We start from the raw sequence: 19,664 nt of genomic DNA, 5'->3' as shown, positions 1-19,664 counted from the left end.
GAAAAAGGAAAAAAAATAATTAAAATAATTTAAGTAAATCATAAACAATATAAAATATGTGAAATGTAAATTAAAAAATGACTAATAAAAAAATTAAAAAGATTAAATAAATGTAGTTAACAAATATTCAAAAAAACAACAATAAATAAATTTTAAAATTATCATTTAAAAAAACCTTTGAAATTCACTAAAAACATATGTTTTTAATATGGTATAGTTAGGACTTAGCAATATAAAAACCTTTGAAATTCACTGAAAAAAACATATGTTTCAGACATGTCATAGTTAAGAACTAGCATTTCAAAAACCTTAGAAATTCACTGAAAAAAACATAGGTTTTAGGGGTGTTATAGTTAGCTAGACTTTTCACTCGTATAAAACCATTGAAATTCCTTGTTATATTTAGTTGTACTAACTATTACTTGTGTGCCCGCAATCCACTGCTGATGATGTCACATATTACATCATTCATGACATAGTCAGTGACATCTCTGATGCCATCTCAAATTACATCACTGATGACTTCACTGATGACATCATCCATGTGACAAACTGATATAACTCATCATACAATAGTATAACCTAACAACACTCATTATAAAGTATGGAGTATCATGTTTGAAACCATTGACACAGTAATACAACTTTCTAAAAACTCACTTAGTAATGCTTAGACCTACACACACATCTAAACACATATAGATTCAGTCATACATGCTAACAAAGATAATAGAATACTATTAAATATACTTATACATCTACATCAACATTACATACCTGCACACATCCTATTTGCTTATGCAGACACCCTAAACACTTTTGCAAATAATTGATCATACTTACATGTACTAAGATATACACTTATACAAACACCACTTTATTTATTCATAAAGTTAGAAAATCATACTTAGTGTGTTTTATTAGAATTATACAGTTATACATACAGTCACTCATACAATCACTGAGTCTTAGGTATACTTATTTATATACAACTGTAACATAAACTGCCTTTTATATTTCTAGTTTGTTGGACATATATCATTGAGAAATATATTTACTCATCACACACCATAAAGACATTCACTCACCCAAACAACTGTTTCCACATACAGTCTTAACCACATACACCTACTAAATAAACTATTTACACATATTTTGACAGTTACACACGTCCCACCAAACCACACACACATTCATTCACTATCCCATACAATCACTTAATTAATTATTAACTAATAAAGACATTCACATAGCTAGTAACCAACTTATGCAGTAGTTTGGACAACAAGAGATAGAGTGATACAGGTATTCATACAGTTTAATCACTATCCCATATATTTAGTGAGACACTTTAAATTAGTCATTTAGACAGTCAATCACAGTGCTAATGCATCCACTGATTCTTCAATGCAGATTGGTGTATATATAATACATATTTAAATAACAAACCAAACCACATTCACTGGATGATGTCATCAGTGATGTCATCAGTGATGTCACTGACCATGCCATTAATGATGTAATGTGTGACATCATCAGCAGTGGATTGCAGGCGCACGATTTATAGTTAGTACAACAAAACCTATGAAATTCGCCTGTTATAGTTAGTTCAGCTAACTATAACTAGCGCGCCCGCAATACACTGCTGATGACGTCACATATTACATCGCTCATGACACCCTTGTGGGCCTTGGGGGCCCACAAGGACCCCCAAGGCCCAGTAGGTTATATATATATATATATACAAGGCGGGAGCTAACCGCCGAAACGCGTCAAGCAGCCAATAAGTGAATAAAACTTTTTTGGAATTAAAAATTTCACGGGGTCAGTGCCTTACTTGTATGGTGAAGTTTGGAGTGTTCCTGATATATATATATAGAAGAGGCGGATCCCCAAAGTCCCGCAAACGCGAGCCTGACATGGAATGAAGGGGACCTGAGCCTCAGGTACATATTGGTTGTAACACAACGTTTGCTGCTGCTGCTTTTATCTATTTTAGATCATATGAACTGTGCTTTGAATATCTAAGGACTGTGCAGTACACCCACTTGGGTTTTGAGGGGGACTACGAGCTTGGCTGAATACAGATGGACTACCTTTACCATAAAGCCCTGGTGCAAACCATGTGACGCCTATGGGGGCGGAGCTTGTCAATTGAATAAAATGGAGTCCCTGAAAAATATAGTGCTGTGTCCTTGCACGAACGAATGCCTGCCAGTGGTCAAGGGTATCAATTACTCGAAACGCGTTTGGCTTTAAGGGTGAACGCGGCAGGAACTTTGTGTCTGCAACCGCCTGGGGCATATGTGTACTTACCCCTTCATGAGCGATGGCTTCACTGAGGGCAACCTTTTTTCTTTGATGTAATGCGGCTGGTCCAGCCGCGAAGCCGTCCCGCCGCCAGAAGAGGCGGATCCCCAAAGTCCCGCAAACGCGAGGCTGATATGGAATGAAGGGGACATGAGCCTCAGGTACATATTGGTTGTACCACAACGTTTGCTGCTGCTGCTTTTATCTATTTTAGATCATATGAACTGTGCTTTGAATATCTAAGGACTGTGCAGTACACCCACTTGGGTTTTGAGGGGGACTACGAGCTTGGCTGAATACAGATGGACTACCTTTACCATAAAGCCCTGGTGCAAACCATGTGATGCCTATGGGGGCTGAGCTTGTCAATTGAATAAAATGGAGTCCCTGAAAAACGTAGTGCTGTGTCCTTGCACAAACGAATGCCTGCCAGTGATCAAGGGTATCAATTACTCGAAACGTGTTTGGCTTTAAGGGTGAGCGCGGCAGGAACTCTGTGTCTGCAACCGCCTGGGGCATATGTGTGCTTACCCCTTCATGAGAGATGGCTTCACTGAGGGCAACCTTTTCTCTTTGATATATATATATATATATATATACATATATATATATATATATATATATATATATATATATATGCATATATATATATATATATTTTTTTTTTTGGTGCAATGTGGTCTCCTCACAGGATCGCTTACTAGCGTGTGCCGGCATTGGGCCAGACCAGAGGCCAGAAACAATTTTTATGACAAAAGACGCCGCACTCAGCAACTCCAATTCGTAAGTTTTATTCAGTGCCCTGTCTTAAAAAATAAATATATATGTACATATATATATATATATATATATTTTTTAGACACTGACGAAGCCTGTGAGCGAAACGCGTCTGTCGGGGGTGAAGGGGGTTTGGAAATAAATTAACTTTTTGATCACAACATCAGAGTGCTTGCCGTTTTTCTAGACGCAATAGTTTGGAAGTTGTATATATCGCCTTAATTGTTTATTTCTGTTCACAGTGTTTAATGACTGAGATCTAAGTCTATGCCATAATTTTCGATAGAAGATTCAGTAGACTTTGGAAGGTTATTGATGAAAACAAATCATCCTCAAGATGGCGTCGGAGTAAGACATGATTTCGAGTCACTCCGGCACCCGACCTGCTAAGCATTGTATAGCATCGCCTACGGGGTGCCAATCGACTCTGAGATACTCGCAGAGACCACCGGCATCGAGTGGAGAGGTCCGGAGCCCCCGGCGAGGCCATAAGAGACCGGAGAGCGCCATTGCGGGAGGATCATCGCCTGGCCTACTAAGCATCGGCCTTGCGTGAGGGGGAGGCCGGCCTGTGAGTGCAGTGGAGCTGGCGCCGGCTGGGCGTGGCATCGCGGAGCAGCGGATCACTCCTGCCCCCTTATCGCCGCCAGTGTTGCTCCGCACTATCGAAGCACTGAGGCGGTATTGGGCGCTCTGTTGCAGCGGACCCGAGGACCTCAACGGACGACCGGCCACGTGGAGGGTGTGCCTCGGACTCTCAGCGGAGCTGTGCGAGCCCGGGCGCGGCTGTTACTGGACGACACAGAGACGGCTACTTGCATCCACTGATGAGACGGGGTGTCCTCTTCATCCCTGCGAGCAACCTCACACTCTAAGGTGGAGCCCGTGGCGTGAAACGACTATGAACCGAAGGCACTGGCCCTGCGCTGTGGACCCCGGTCCGGCATGTGAGCGGAACTAGAGGCCTATTCTGCCCTGCGAGCTGTCTGTCTGGCCCGCGCTGTCCCCTCACCGGCGGCCGCAGCATAATTTGGAGGTTTGGAGGGGGCACGTGGCTGGTACAGGGGGCCTGCCTTCGTGGCCCGGTTGACAGAGGCGGAGAACCCGGGACTTATTGCCGGACGACACTGTCCCTGCATTGACTCTTGGACTCTGACGGGAAGCTCCTGAGCCGCCATCTTGATCAGGCGGCCGCCGCCCGTGGCGCAGTTCCTCTTGAGCACTCTTCGTCACCGGTGGGGGTTCGATAGCCTTGACTCCGCGGCACGGCCGGCCCTCCGAGATGTCCAATGTACCACGCAAAGGGAGGACGGTTAAGGACGGGGCCTCCAAATCGTCGCAGCAGCCATCTTCCCTAGGGGCTAGTGGTTCGTCTAGGCAGTCGGATGAGGAGGCGCCCGCCACCAAGGCCTTCATGACGGGCATGTTCGCCTCTATCAAGGAGGATATTTCTGAGCTTCGCGCCAGCTGGCGTCGGATCTCCGGGAGGTACGGAGGGATGTCGATGGCATTGGTGAACGAGTGGCAACCCTGGAAGATCATGACTTGAGTGTGGCGAATGATGTGCACCAACTACAACAGGATATTATTCGCCTTACGGAACAGAATTTGGACCTGCAGGCCCACGCGGAGGACTTGGAGAATCATTCCAGGAGAAACAATATTCGTATTAGGGCGGTCCCTTGGGACGGTGAGGCTGGAGAGTTGCGAGAGTCTGTCCAGGCCCTGTTCTTGCAGATCTTAGACGAGGAGGACGTGCAGGAAATTAAAATGGATAGGGTGCACAGAGTCGGCCTGCCTAGGTGAGGGGGGGGCCCCCCCGGACATCCTCGTATGTGTGCATGACTTTCAAACGAAGGAGCGTATCCTCCGGAAAGCTAGAGCCATCACCTCCTTACAATTCAGAGGCCACCGTCCGCAACTCTACCAAGACTTAGCGGCATCTACGCTTCAAAAGAGGAGAGAATTCCGCCCAGTGACTGCTTTCTTGCGGGAGCGTAACATCTAGTATTCCTGGGGGCACCCCTTCCGTATAATATTCCGATGGCAGAACAGACTGGCGCAAATCCGCTCCCTGCAGGCCGCGAAGGATCTTCTGGGGCTGGAGGACGTTCCTTCCTCTCAGGCGGCGCATCCCTCCCCATCGAGGCGACGGCATCGATCTTCCTCGTGACATCAAATTGGTTCTTCCCCGGACCGGGGGCGTCCGGACCGCACTGCTAGCTTGCAGGAGAGGGGGGCTGCGGTGGCGTCGGTGGCTTCGGCCACGCTTGCAGACACTCAGCAGAGCTCTGGAGCAGCATGATCCCCGACTTCCTTGATGGTTGGGCGCCGGAGGGTCTCTTACCATAAGGTCCCGGGGAGCTATGGTACTTTTGGAGAAGACACCCCGGGCCGTGGCCCTGGGGGCCCCCGAACTGGTGCCCCCACCCCGATTCCAGTCTGATGTGGACCTTGTGACCCGTGGCCCATTGGAACTGCTGAGTGCTTGGTTCAGGTTTAGTGCCTTGAGCTCTGTCTTCTTGTTTTTTGGTTTGCTGGAGGGGGGTGGTAAGGAGGGAGTTCTGGGGGTTGGTACTACAGGGGAACTGTTGGGGTTGGGGTTGGTGGGGAGGGGGGGGTGTGGTGGCGACCGAGGATGGTGTGTATGGGATGTTGTTGGCACTAGTGGTGTTCTTCTTTGCACTTCTTATCTTGCACTACGATGTGACCTCTCCATTTCTTGTGATTTGCAGGGGGGAGGCCTCTCTGGGGAGCTGGGGAGGGGTGGATGCGGTCCCCCATGGCCGGAGGGTACCTGGGGCTTCACCCTGGCTGTCTTTGTATAATTACTTTCAGTATGCGGAATCTAATCTGTCGTCCTGCCAGGGAGGTTCGGAGGTGGGGTACGCTGGAGTCACTGAAATGGGTGGGATGGCCCAGAATATGGGGGGATTGTTGGGAGGGGGGCCTGCTCCAGGGGGGTGTGGATTGGTGACTGGCGGGGGTCGGGGGTTGGACTCTGGGTACCTTAGCAAACGCATAGAATGGAGTCTCATGTCGTCATCATGTCTGTTAGTATAGGTACCTAGAACGTGAAAGGTCTCAATTCCCCGCAGAAACGACAGAAGCTTTGGAAGTATCTTTCAGACCACCATCTAGATGTAGTTGCCCTCCAGGAGACCCACTTGGCCAGGAGAGATGAACTGAGACTCCGTCATAGGAATTTCCCCCTTATCTACAGGGCGTCTGCGCCCACGAAGCATAGAGGGGTGGCCCTCCTCTTTCGGGCAACTCTCCACTTTCAACCCCTGGGGGTGAGCGGTGATAAGGAGGGCCGTTAGTTAATGGTGAAGGGGACATTATATGGCCGCCAATGTACCTTTGTTGTGGTTTATGCTCCGAATGCGGGCCAAAATGGTTTTTTGTAATGCTTGATGGACACGATGGGGGACTTTGTAGATGGGCACTTGATACTGCTGGGGGACTTCAACAGGTTTTGGGACAGGGATTTAGATAGCTCAGGGCGCGCAGGGTAGATACTGGTATCTTCTCGGAGGAAACGCAACGTCAAGTAGGCGAATTGGGACTGGTGGATAGCTGGCGCTTCGTACACGCTCAGGCCAAGGATTATACTTTCTTTTCTCACGTCCATCGCTCGTACTCCCACATAGATCACATTTTTGTTAGCCAGGCCCTCAGGGGTGATATTCGAATGGCTGATATCTTCCCGCTCTCATTGTCAGACCATAGTTTAGTGGTGCTTGGGTTGCATTGGTCTGTAGGGGGGGACGGCTGGCGGAAGTGGTACTTCCCGGCTGCGCTGGTACGGGATGAGGTGTCCTGTAAGGAGCTGCGAAAGGCTATAGGAGACTTTTTTACTCTTAACCCGCCTTCTGACACGTCAGTGTATACCACATGGGATGCGTGCAAGGCCTCACTACGGGGTACGTGCCTCGCCCTTAACGCGAATCTTAACCAACTTCGGCGGAAGGAGAGGGAAGCTCTGGAAACGGAGCTTGCGGCCCTGGAGCAGGCGCACAAGTCGAACCCCTCTAGGGTGACCCCCCGCCCGCTTATGGCGGTACGAGGGAAATTGAAAGCCCACTACAACAACCGGGCTGAATTTACCCTCCTACGTCTTAGACGTGTCTCCTACTCCCAGGGGAATAAGGTTGGGCGCCACCTTGCCCGGCAGCTTTGAGATAAGCGCGGGAGGGATTACATCGGGGGCATACGGGACCATCCAGGTTCTGTTCGGCATAAGGATGTGGACAAGGCAGCCATTTTTGGTCACTTCTACGCGGATCTCTACTCGAGCGACGCCCTAGATCCAGAGGCCCAGTCTGCGTTTTTGGGTGGTCTTCCTATCCCACAGGTCTCCAGGGAATGGAACGAGTTGCTGTCTTCCCCCATCTCTAGGGAGGAGGTACTGGACGCCATTAAGGCTCTGAAACTACATAAGGCCCCCGGTCCTGACGGTTACACGGCCCTGTTTTACAAAACATTCGCATCCGACATCTGCGACTACCTAGTTTCCCTTTTCAACGCGATGGCTTCTGAGGGTAGAACCTCGGACACCATGGCTGAGGCCCTGATCACTATTATCCCCAAACCAGGGAAGGATCTTACCAACTGCGCATCTTATCGTCCGATAGCGCTCCTTAACCTGGACGCTAAATTGTACTCGTCTATTCTTGCTGGCACACTACCTGACTTGATGCCGGCTCTGATCCACCCAGATCAGTCCGGATTTATAAAAGGTCGACAGACTCACGACAACTTGCGGCGCGTAATCCATTTGATTGAGAAGGCTGAGCGGTTTCACATACCGGCGGTGTTAGTAGGGCTTGACGCGGAAAAAGCCTTTGATCGCGTTGACTGGGGGTTTTTACACCGCACGTTGGTGGCCTTCGGGTTCTCACCTCGATTCATTAGAATGCTTGAGGCCAATTACAACAGTCCCACCTCTCGGGTGCTGGTTAACGGTCACAGGTCCGGGGGTTTCCGCCACTCCCGAGGAACACGCCAGGGCTGTCCGCTCTCGCCACTTCTTTTTGCGCTTAGCATAGAACCGTTGGCATTAGCGATTCGGGAGAACGAGTGGATCTTGGGCCTCCCCTTTACGGGTGAGCAACATAAGATTTCACTCTTCGCTGATGACGTATTATTGTCAATTCGAGATCCGGCGTTGTCATTACCACATATCCATACAGTGCTCTCTGAGTTTGAAACGGTGGCAGCGTTCAAAGTTAACTTTGATAAATCATACATCTTGAACTTAACCCTACCGCCTGGTGAGGTGCACTGGATCCGGTCGCTTACTCCACTCTCGTGGTCAACTTCCTCCCTGTTATATCTGGGCGTACGGCTGACCTCTACCATAGGCGCATTGTTTCAGGCCAACTTCCCTCCGATGCTGGCGTCGATACGTGCGGAATTAGAGCGGTGGAAACCAAAATATATCTCGTGGTTGGGTAGGATCCATGCGCTCAAAATGGTCCTCCTGCCTAAATTCCTGTACCTCTTCCAAGCCCTACCCATCCCGATAGGAGTGGATTACTCCCGTCGGCTTAAGACTTTGATGTTGAAATACGTCTGGCAGGGTGGTCGGGCGCGACTTTCATATGCGGTTCTCCGACGTCCACGACTGGAGGGGGGGGTGGGGTTCCTGGACATGCACTTGTATTATAAGGCTGCCCAATTGAGAGTTCTGGTGGAATGGTCCCAACAGCTTTCGGAGAAGCACTGGCTCCATATGGATCGGAGCGTTGCGGGACGTTCCATCTGGGATCTAGCTTGGAAACCTAAGGTGGACCGGCCCAGAAACGCGTACATTAGCACCCCCACCAGCACGGTGTTAAAGGTCTGGGACACGGTCAGTGGCGATGATCGGTGGACCACATTCCCGTCCCTATTCACCCCTATCCATTTCAACCCGGCCTTCCCTCCAGCGTTGACGGGGGGACCCTTTGGTGTCTGGAGGGAAGGTGGCTGTAGGGCCCTCACCCACTTGTTTCATGGTGCCACACCCCTTACTTTTCATAATTGCATGAGGGACTACCGTGTTCTGCCAACAGAGCGCTTTCGTCACCTTCAGCTCCTTCCATGGGCGACGTCCCCTGGAGTGGTGGATGCAGCTACTAGACCTTTGACGAAATTTGAAACCTTTATTCTTCGCACATCCACCATGAAGGGGGCGATTTCTTTTTTATATGGGATGCTATTAGACACCGCGATGCCCCTTCGGCCTCGATATATAGATCACTGGGAGAGTACACTTGGGAGGGACATTTCCGACAGCGAATGGAGGAGCTTATGGCGGGATGTGACGGCACATAACCACTCTACTGATCTCAGAAAGGCTCATATGAGGCTTATATTCTATTGGTATTTGTATCCGTCCAAATTGCACCGAATATTCCCGACTACCTCAGATAGGTGTTGGCGGGGCTGCGGGATGTTGGGTGACTTCAGCCACATCTGGTGGGACTGCCCCACCATCCGGCCATTTTGGTCCGAGATCCTCTCCCACATCAAAGATGTGCTGGGTTACCCACTCCCGGATTCAATGGACTTTGTCTTGTTGGGCCTATGGGACCCGCAGCTTGAACACCAGACTAGAGCTGATAAGCGCATTATGTGGCTGTGTCTGGGGGCGGCCAAGCTGACTTTGGCAGCCGCTTGGAAAAGCCCGACTGCTCCTGCCATTTACTTATGGCATGCACGGCTATGGCGACTACTGAGTATGGAGCGACTTTCAGATATCTTCCTGGGGAACTTTAAAAACTTCGTTTTCAATTGGGGCCCCTTGGTGAGATTTTTGTCACGTGGTTTGCCTTTGGCAGTTTGCCCTTCAGCGCTACGTGCGCTTCACCTCTTTCAAATTTAATCACCGGTGTGTATGATGATGTTTTGCATGTGTGATGGTCGCCACCACGGGGAGGGGGGTGGGGGATGGGGGGAAAAGGGGGGAGGCGGGGTGTTGGTTGGGGTTGTTGTTTTTCTCTTAGTCGCGACCTGATGCGCCTTTACAAGCGGACGCTATGATTATGATCGAGATTGGAACATCCTTCTTCTTCTGAGAACTTTGCACTAGCCGCTGGGACATGGGTGCGCACTTCGGACAATGTAGACTGAAGGTCCATATCATTGGCACTCCTAATGACTCTGCTGGCTGCCGTCCCTCTTGATGTACTTTTTGGGTTTCCTTTTATCTTTTTTGCAATAATGTTCTTCAACACCCCCTGTGTGGGTGTTGAATGTCGCCTGTTCCCTTTTTCTCCTTCTCCTTCTTCTTGTCTTTTTTTTCTATTTCTCTCTTTTTCTACTTTCAACTTTGCAAAATACAAATAAAAATTTTACAAAAAAACAAAAACAAATCATCCTTCTTAAATGCTACTTCAGCATCCTGCTATTTTTTCTTTACAGGTAACTAGGGATAGAGAAATCAGAGAGTGTATGTTATAGATATTTAGGTTGTTATTATAAATTTGTTGCTAAATAAGATTTCTTTTCATAGCTCTTCCTCCCTGCTTTTCTCTTCCTTTCCTTCCCCCAATTGACCACCTTAATCTTCTGTGCTATACTGACAATTCAGAATTGAGGGTGTCAATAGGGGGACCCATTTGAGCCACAAATCGATCCTGAGAGACCGCCGAGGTACACATGACAATGCCACCCACAATGCAACTTACCTTCATTTTTCCAAAGCATAGAGAGTCTGTCTCACCCAGCCACAGAGTGACACAGGGACTTATACAGTCACTCAAACACTCAGAAAATACTTATCTATGCAGGAGTATGAGAGGTATTTGCAGACATACCTACATACCTCTCTATTCCCTATCACAGGTACTGAGATATTTGTTCAGCCACTTACATACACATTTAGAGAGCCATAGACGAACTAAAACAGACAGTGAAATGAAATGAATGAGACTTATATAGCGCATGACTTACCCTGGGGCATCTCAGCGCTTGCTTAGGGAACCCGTCCTGGTATTCCCCTGTGAGATAACCCTGGCAGGGTATCCACAAGGTGAAAGTCAGGCATCCCACCGCGAGGGGCCGTTGTGGAGATTAAGCAAGCTATTGGCACATTTACTTAAACATCTCATGGTACTGCTATAGGTGGGCTCCTACACTTACTCAGATATGGAGGCTTGTAAAGACACAACCTCTTTATACACCCTGACAAATAGTACTTTAAACATGGGTCAGTCAGGCCTACTAGTGCAGACACTCTCTGTAGACTGTCACTGCTAGCATCACTTGGCCTGTAAAATCTGTTTGTCAAGTCTTAAATACACGTTTTAGTGCAGATAACTTACCTCTGAGATAGGCTGTAGGCATGTTATAAAGCACCATGCTTTATGCTTTAAAGATTCAGAGATGTCCTTTTGTGTTTCAGTAAGATTAATCATGCACTTGAAAACCCCTAGGTGGAACAGTACTCAGAGTATATCATCTATAATGCAACTTACATAGATGTTTCTAAAGCATAGACCCACCCTCTCACTCACAGAGTGACACAGGGATCTATACATTTATTCACATAAACTACTTATGTGTGCAGCAGCATCAAGGGCAGATGCAGACACACCTACATACCTCTCTACTCCAGGCAATGAGGTACTTACATAAACATTTAGAGAGCCATAGATGTATTAAAACAGACAGTCACATACTGGCGCATTTACTTAATGATCTCATAGCACTGCTATAGGTGAACTCCTACACTCACTCAGATGTTTAGGCAAGTTGTGACATAGATTTCTCATGCGTCCAGACAAATAGTCCTATAAACATGGGTCAGGCGCAGTAGTGCAGACCCTGTCTATGTGCTCTCACTGCCAGCTTGACTTAGCCTGTAAAAGCGGTTTGTCAAGTTTTAAATCCACATTTTAGTACATATAACTTACCTCTGAGATAGGCTGTAGGTATTCTATAAAGCACTGTACTTTGTGCCTAAAAGATTCAGATTGTGTTTTAGTAAGATAATCATGCACTTGTAGAGCCCTAAGCTATTAGGTTTCATTTATAATTTTTGGCCTATAGTTCGATAGGTTTGAATATCATTTAATTTATATATTTATTTATTAATATTAAGTTGATGTATAAATGTTGGTAGTTAATAGCAATATTTTTTTTATCGTGACATCAATTTAGTCATATTTTGTGGGGGGTCAATTGAAAATATTTTGGTGATGTAATATGTGTCTTTTTAATTTAAAATGCGTATAAAATTGTTCATATATATTTTAAATAATTATTTTATGTACAAATTGTTGTATTTATGATATTGTAATTATTTTGGCTATATTATTGTAGTTGATATTGTGTGACTCATTGTTTTTGACATGTTATTTGTTTCATATTTTTGTTTCCGACGTATTTTTGATATAACTAGAAATCTATATTTTTAACAAAGATATGTTTTGTTGATATTTGTGGTTGTATTAGTTATGTATAGGTGGCCATATTTTTGTAAATTATATATTTTTTCAGATATTTTTGTGTTTCGATATTGTATGCTTTGATAATATGTTGGTGATCCTAATGACCTGCTAGGAAGCACCTTAATTATTCTAATAAACATTAGATTTTTTCAATATTTATTTTTCTTGTAAGCAGAGGGCCACCACATTGAGGCAGTGACATGCTTTGTTGTTTCTCTTTTTTTTTAGATTATGCTTGAAATAAAAATAAGAAATATGTAACCCTACAGTCAGCTTGCCATGGCTAGACCTATTGAGTTTGTCTATGCTTGTTTTTATTGTGCCCCAAATTCATTAGATCAACTAAAAGTTTTTTTCCTAGTTTTACATAATGGACTCCCAAGGAGGCTTTTGAATTAATGTGAAAGCAATGTATCAAGAATGTGTTTGCAAATGCACAGGGTTGTTTTCTTTTTTATAGTAGCTCATTTTTTTCTCTTGTCTCCCTGGGGCAGAGTAAGTCAAGGAAGAGACTTGCACTGCCTTGCATTTCTCCAGATTTATCAAGCCATGCATGGCTGCACAAGGTCCCCTTGCGTGTCTTGGTAAATCTCTTCGTAGGTTTTCCATCGCCCTATGTCCCTATGCTTCCTCAAGAACGACAAAAAACCTTTGATTAATCTGGCCCGGTATTTCTTGTCAAAAGCACAGATATACATTTTTGATACTGTCGAAAGCAGTCAAAAGCTCAGTGAGAATTATAATAATGTAAAAGTCATATGGATTGTGTGACCCCATAATATCCATGCATGAATCTCAATGGCACTAAATATCGTAGACCCAATGTTGAAGGACAAAAAATAACATATCCAGGGGCATATTTTCAAGCCCCTTTGGCCATCACATCGTCACGTTCAGTAATGTGATGGCGATATGGGCTTCGCCTTATTTACAAGGCAGTGTTAAGCCACTTTTGCTGTTTTGCAACTTTTATGTGGGCTGCATTAAGCAGCACACAAAGAAGTTACAAAACAACATTTAAAGATTGTTTATGTGCAGGAAGGTGGACATTCCTGCCCATAAACAATCTTCTCCTCAACACAGGTATGGTGCAAGAGTGCCTGAGTTAGCACTAGGCAGCTAAAGTTAGTGCCAGCACAGGGGGAAATGCAAATCTGCACCATGTTCTAGTAAATATGGTGCAGCCCTGCGTTTCAAAAAAGACAAAACATGTCGTTAGCCTTCTTGGCTTAACGACATGCTTCAACATTTTAATGTAACTATGCCCCTAAAGGCCTCATTTGGAGTTTTGAGGTCCAATGGACCACCAAACCCATGGTGGGGGTGCGCCTACCGCCACACCTGTGGTCTGGCTGCCCTATTACAAGTAGGAGGGTCAGACCATCATAGGGGGATTGTTGCTGCTTCCAGGGATCCACGATCCCTGGTGGACTTGCAGTGGTTTGAGGCCCCTAATATGCTGGTGTGCCGCTGGAGCACTGCCAAACCTATTAGGAGTTTCCTCACCGCCACTGTTTTTATGACGGTGAGCACACCATGTAAACTGTGGCAGTGAGGAAACAAAGTGAGCCCTTGTCCCTTTGCCAGGGGAGCCATGCAGGGGGGGCACACCACCCCCTGTATGCATGCACCGCCAGTTGATAGTCCACGCCCTGCAGAAATGTGCAATTGCATTCCCATTCTGGTGCCGTGCTAAGGCTCACGTGTGAGCCTTAGCACTGCACAGCTGTGGACCAGCTGCCTCAGGACCACTCAATCTGGACTCCTGTTGGAATTTGGCAGGCGGTCGCATTATAGCTTTGGTGGTGTGGCAGTGGGGTGCTGGCATGGCGGCCCGCTGCGACATCGTCAAAGTCATAATTGGGCTCATAGTAAGTTTAGATTTTGCATACCTATCACCACATATATCACCTCCACTATATTTATACCTGCTGTGTGCATACATGTCGAGTTAAGAGTAGTTAATCTATACATCCTCTACATGCACTTACCTTTATCAATTTTGAACTTGGAGATTCTGTCCACGATATTAGTACATCACGATATTCCTAGCCTCGATTTTCGGTAGTAAAATCTAAGTTTCTTCTTTCATAACTCATATAGCTTTTTTTGTTCTTTGGTCATTTCCTGCACTTGCCACAAAGTATGTCTCTGTATTGTGAACTGCTTCTTTCTGCTGAGGAATGTTTCCATATTCAGGAAATGTGTCACGGGGATTTTTGTAACTGGGTTTGGAAAACATGCCTTGTAATAGAGTTGCATGTTGTGAAATCAGGCTGTTATTGCTCTCACCCTTCTCATTCCCCAGGACATGGTGCAATACGAGACAGACAGTTGCACTGTGAGTGCAGTTTGTATGGGGTGAGACAGGGAGTGTTGACTGTCAGGCTCTAGATTTACGGTGTACCAGGGCCCCCAAAGCAGGAGATGCTGCCAGCAAAACACGCCTGTGGGGAATTCAAAGACTTTCCAGAACTTTCCATAGTTTTGGAACAGCGTTTCCCCTTCTGCTTCTACTGTACCCTAAGTCAGCAAATGTTCTCATTTGGCGGAAGCGGGACCAATGCACAGCCCTTGCTGACGACAGATCTGTCCTCGTAAAAGCTTTTCACATGTGGGCTTCGAATCAGGCAGCGCGGCCGCCGCGGAGGAAGAAATGTGGCTGCCATTTTCTGAAAACATCTTGTCCTCGCTCTACAACAAACTCCCTCCGCCCACTTTAGCAGCAATGATCGATTACACCTGGATCACAGCCAGTGCGAAGAAGGCACATCATTTCTCGACCTGACACCGTAGTTGACGTCCATTAATGCGCAACGCCACCGGGAGTGCCATCAGTCCTTCAAGAATGTGGCCATGGGTGATTATCAGGTTTCAGCTTCAAACCTCCGATCTGGGTTTGTCACCACGTGTGCACTGGAACAACTTGATTGGGCATGTTTGCAGCAGCTATTTATTTATCCTTCTCCATTACCACCGCTAATAATAATCCGCTGGATAGTGTCCTAATTATATTAGCACATGGCATTTGAAGCATGGAGTGAAGTGGGGTGAAGTATTGTGTTAAGTGCAAATAAGGCTATAGTTCTGTTCAGGACTCCAAGAGCCATGGGAGGCGAACTATACACATATTTCAAACACTATGCAGAAAATGATAGGCAATTCTTGTTTCTCATATCATAAGAATTCTCAACTTTGGAATTTCTAAACTTTTTTTCAGCACAAAAATAGATATTAAAGGTTCATATTTACTTATATCAAAACTTAGCTTTTCGCATCTAAGATTTAAAGTTAAGCTTTATGTATAAACAATGTTTTCTAACGTTCCTTTTTTTTTGCAGTAGACAGCCGAACAGACATTTATGTGTGCAAACTATGCAAGTGATTTCCAAATGTATTTTTTAAACGTTTTCTATTGCACGTATTAGGTATTCAGAGATAAAAACTCTTCCCAAAAAAATCACACTGTACATAGGGAGTAAAAGGTAGTGTTAAAAGAGGGGCTGTCCAATGTTTTGAAGTAAACTAACTGTCAACATTGGGCAGATTTTTGACGATTTCACAAAGTTTGTGACGTGATAAGCCTGCGAAGTTTTAAAAAAGAAATTAGGGCAGCTTTAGCAGCCCTTAGTAGCCACAACAAAGTGACCACAAGGCTGAAAATGGTTGCTCAGGAGAAAGGAAGGCTTGGCATTTGCTTGCAGGAGGGACTTTTACTCTGCTCTGAGCCTCCACAGACAAAAACCTGAGCCCACTACACCATCTCCTCAGGGATGGTCCATTAGCCATAGCTCACCATCCTACAGCGTCTCCTTTCCTGCAGTGACCCATTGTTATGTTTTTTCTAAGACAGCCTAATCAGTGTTGATTACAAGACATTTTGTTAACTTGCAGTGGATTACAGACTGTCCATTGCTTACTTTTGTTTGACTTGGGCCATGCCATCCGGAGCATGGCCCAAGTATTCTTTCCTTGCCCATTGTCCTTCCGCACTTGCCCCTTTCAGACTTTTTTTGTAGTTGAAGCAGTCCACGAGAGTCCATGTGTTTGCAAGCCATTCACCCTCCCCACGTCCTTCTCTAGAGTTTTTTTATATGGAATAAAATCAGCCAGAGGTCATTGAAGTTCTTTGCATGAGCATCGGATTACAACAAACAACCTCACATTGCTGGTCCCTGCACTCCCTCCAGTGTTGTTGCTGGCCTCCTCCCACCTCACATTGTTGCTTGCTCATGTCGTGTTGCTGCCCATCTCCTACCATCCCGTTGTTGCTTCAAGCATCTCCTACCCTCAGGCATGGCTTCTACCCCTCACTTTTACCTTACCAAAAAAACATTTGGCAAAGCCAATATGTCTCATATATGAAACCTATTATTTTTGTCAATGCTTTTAGACATGATGCACAGGAGCTGAAAGTTTAAAAAAAGCATTCATATGTGGTCATGCCTAGTGGAAGGGCAGGATGGAAGGCATCTACTTCCTCAGTGGTGCACACTCTCCATCCCACCCTCCCTCTGAGATTTCTCCCGCCCTGCAAGTAATTTTAAAGTGTTATTACACAGCCAGCATTGGCAGTGTCACAACGCTTTAAAAAAAAACTTGCAGTTAAGCAGCACAACAACTGTGCTAATGTACAACATGTCTAAAACAATGACAAAGAAACAGCTTGAATAGTCAAAACCATAGGCTTTGACAATGCTTGTTTATATTATCTCCATCAGTGGTAATCCATAATACCAGGTTTCTCCCACACCATCTCATCCAATATCTTTTTACCTGGTGATTTTAAGCAATTTGGGCACGCTCTGCAACAATTCCCTGCTGTAGGGTGTCACATTCTCAGGACATCTTGTAGTCAGAAATTGCCACTCTTGCTGGGAGCCTTAAAGTTCATCTCAGTGAAGCAAAGTAAAATTGGGAAACATCAAACTGCTTCTTTAAGGTCGAAGGTTTCCTATTGTTCTCGAAGTTTAGGTAAAATATATACTTCACCTGACCCTAGTTAAAATACAGTGAGTGAAGTTGTGTTAAGTAGGCTATCTTTAACAGTGTAAAGTTTTTTTTGACAACCTAATAAAGCTTGTAGTTTTCAAAGTAAAAAAGTAGTAAGGGAACATACCTTGAACAAGTCGTTTTTTCAGGTCAAAAGTCTAACAATTATTGTTCTTTTGTAACATGCCTTATTTTCCTAAATATTTTCAGATTTAAGTGTAAATGAAAAGAAGAACACAAACCTGTCAATTTAAAAAATATATATAACAGTGGTGCAGTTATTTCACTTCATTCTGCATAATTACAACTTTGTACATGCATTGTGAGAGTAAGAGGGACCCATATAATCACTGCTCTCAACAGATTTTGTTATCACTTGGTGCACAGGCAAAACAAAATAATACAAATATAAAAGAACAAGCATTGGCATAGCAAATAGGTTGCGCCTTTGGGACTTTATAAGGGTTTAGTTATCCAACACAATATCCTTGGTGAAACAACATCAAATGTTGCATGGCTAAACACTTATTAGGTCCCAAAGGCGAGACATATTGGCTATGCCAATGTTTGTTATTGTTTGGGCCCAACCAATTCAGTCATTTGATTTTTCGAACACACTCTTTCAGTCATTGGCTTAAAACTTTGTCAATCACATTGTTGCTCGGACCAGAGCAGTATTTCCCTTTCACCCAATGTTATTGGCTGCTCAGGCATATTTTCTCATTTCCAAAGCAATGCACGAGTGACTATTTAACATCTCCTTGCCACCACCTCTGCCTGCTTCCCATTACTAATTGTTGCATGCACAGGCACAAATACTCTCTTCTACAGGCTTATCTTAACATGGCAAACAATGGCCAGAAGATCATGCTTTGTAAATATGTATCAGGCATCTTTGGGTAAAGCTTGCGCTATATAAAATCACATTAAATAAATAAATCAATGAAACATGCGTTGTACATCAGATTCAGACCTGTTGGCTATGCCAATGCATGTTTAAAAAGAGGTTGTGTAATCTAAACACTCAACCCTTTACTGACAGGCTGAACCAATGCATGCATACATCAGAAACATCTACCTACTCGGTGTAACATCCAAATTCAGCAAAAGTACGTAGATAAATACATCAGGCAAATACATCAGGCGGCAAATAAAAACAAGCATTTGCAATGCAATAGATCTCGTATTAGGTAAGTTAGAGCTATTGGTATTGTAAATGACACATTTTTTATTTAGGTTTTGTTTTTGAAAATTGCAAAATTAATAGCTTTGTCATTTACAATGCCAATAGTTATTACTCTCGCAAATGTGACACCTATAGCATTTGTAATGCAATATGTGTTGTATTTACGTGACTTACATATATTGATATTACAAATAACAATGTTTTTTTAATTTTTTTAATAATTAATGCTTAAATAAAAGTTATTGTAATTTATAATGGCAATAGGTTAAACTTTTGTAAATAACATTTGTGAAGATTATGTTCAGTGTATTTTATTGTGACGAAAATCCAAGAACATATGTCAAATATTAACTTCTTTTTGTTACATTTGTAATAAAGCTTGAAACATTGAGATAACATATTTGAACCAGTTGTTGTTGAATGGTTGCACAGATTGATGCTGTGGTGGAGCTCAGTGATGTTGTGGTGCCACTGAGTGATGCTGTGGTGGTGCTGTATTGCCCAAACTAGTAGTCTATATTTGAGACTTTATAATAAGTGCAGAAAGTCCAGTGTGACAGGAAGCTAGTGGGTCCAGGGCCCCACTGCACCCCAATAATGGCTTTTACTTCCCAACCAGTGTACCCAGTTTCCTTTCTTGCTTTTGCTTTTACAGCATCCTTGCTGTACCACTGCTGGGGAGGTGTTGGCAATTTTATGACTAACCATATATTTTCATAACCGTATACGTAATGAACTCATAAGAAATGTGTACAGTTGCAGGTCATGCAACTGTGTGTATGTTAAGGGCAGCCCGTAAATAGCCTGTTGAATTGGTCCTGCAGCTATCTGCACGTCAGATTGTTTCCAAAGTGTAACTAATGCTCGCCATCCCGGCCACTGTCACCTGATCGCACTTGCAAACGGGCAAACGGATATATTCCATCAGCCAATACACTGGTGAATGACTGCCCAGTCTA

At 44.8% G+C, this 19,664-nt stretch overlaps 1 long non-coding RNA gene across 1 annotated transcript in view; it reads right to left on the bottom strand.

Annotated features, from left to right (window-relative positions):
- Nucleotides 1–14,537, bottom strand: part of LOC147688684 (uncharacterized) — a 278,892-nt gene extending 264,355 nt beyond the window's left edge. The window contains exon 1 of the long non-coding RNA XR_015300540.1: nucleotides 14,519–14,537. This is a non-coding gene — a long non-coding RNA (uncharacterized LOC147688684). The remainder of the gene's footprint in view (nucleotides 1–14,518) is intronic.
- Between the last annotated feature and the right edge of the window lie 5,127 nt (nucleotides 14,538–19,664).

The sequence above is a fragment of the Lissotriton vulgaris genome, chromosome 10 (assembly GCF_964263255.1).
Source record: "Lissotriton vulgaris chromosome 10, aLisVul1.2, whole genome shotgun sequence".
NCBI classification, from domain to species: domain Eukaryota; kingdom Metazoa; phylum Chordata; class Amphibia; order Caudata; family Salamandridae; genus Lissotriton; species Lissotriton vulgaris.
This window is presented reverse-complemented; position numbering and strand designations above follow the sequence as displayed.